General features: G+C 36.2%; 1 long non-coding RNA gene across 1 annotated transcript; it reads left to right on the top strand.

The window, feature by feature from the left end:
• The first annotated feature begins 339 nt into the window (after positions 1 to 339).
• Positions 340 to 919, top strand: LOC121990155. Its single transcript, XR_006114484.1, has 3 exons — positions 340 to 360; positions 443 to 610; positions 865 to 919. It is a non-coding gene; the product is annotated as an uncharacterized LOC121990155 (long non-coding RNA).
• The last annotated feature ends 296 nt before the right edge of the window (positions 920 to 1,215 follow it).

Here is a 1,215-nt window from a genome sequence, read left to right as displayed (position 1 = left end):
AGTTGGTGACATTTCCGACAACAAAGGTATTTTCAGTTCACTTTTCTGTTGCTATAGTTATATATTTTGCTACAATTATTTAAAATTGCAGAAAAAGGAGAAACATGCACCACCATTTGTTATTTTGGAGGTTCCTGATGAGAAAAATAAATTCAAAGAAGTTGAAAGTGCTCTACCAATGCCATGCAAGTTTTTGTATTCTTATGTTGTTAGACTGATGATTGAGGAGGAGACCATTCCTATCGAATTTGATGATGCCATGTTTGAACGTAATGTGAGTACATCATTGTTGAGAGAGGATGTCATGCGCTGTATGGAAATGAGAGAGATAGGGGCCAGGCAAATTTTGGTTTACATGGGGTAAGTTATGTCTTATATACAATTCTTCTCTTTGCATTAGTTCATGTCTTAAGTAACCATGTTTTTTATTACTTGAATGCAGTTACTTGTACAAGTACTTGAAGGAAACAAACAGGGCTGAGTATGTGTCGTTTGTGGATCCCAACAAAATACCAGCCGCTCAAGATGGCAGTACCTCTTCACAACACATTGCTAATCAGTTGAAAGCATCAAACGGAGACAGCATATGCCTTATCCCATACAACACTGGGTATATTTTTAATCCCTGCTCAATTCCTAATACATAGTAGCTTAGCTATATATTGACAATCGTGCAGGAACCACTGGATCTTGACCGTTATAAACGAGGACAAAGATACAATTTATTTGTTGGACTCAATGGGTAATAGGAACCGAGATAACGCTTGAAAAACTACAGTGTGCAAGTATGTTTTAGATTATGTAGATTGTGAATAGATTGATTAGCAAATATGAAATGAAATAAGTTCTATTTTTACAATGTAGTGGAGTGAGGACGTACCTTTGTATGAGGGGTAATCCAAAACGACCAACTTTCAAATAGTTGACGGTATGTCTTATTGAAAACATGCATTTCTGGTTCTTATATATTTGGTTTTTCACTTTGCATTAACTTTGATTCATTAGGGTAATCTAAAACAACAAGGTTGTGTTGAATGTGGATATTGTGTCATGCAGTACATGAAAGAGATTGTTGAATGTGAGGATCTACAGTTGGAGAGGAAGGTGTGTGAATTTCTTCCATTTTGAACAGGAATGCACATACTGAATCAAATCGATATAGTGTTGCACACTGAATCAAATCGTTCACACCCTGCTACTGCTTTCTTCTCATGC

This window comes from Zingiber officinale, chromosome 6B, assembly GCF_018446385.1.
Source record: "Zingiber officinale cultivar Zhangliang chromosome 6B, Zo_v1.1, whole genome shotgun sequence".
NCBI classification, from domain to species: domain Eukaryota; kingdom Viridiplantae; phylum Streptophyta; class Magnoliopsida; order Zingiberales; family Zingiberaceae; genus Zingiber; species Zingiber officinale.
This window is presented reverse-complemented; position numbering and strand designations above follow the sequence as displayed.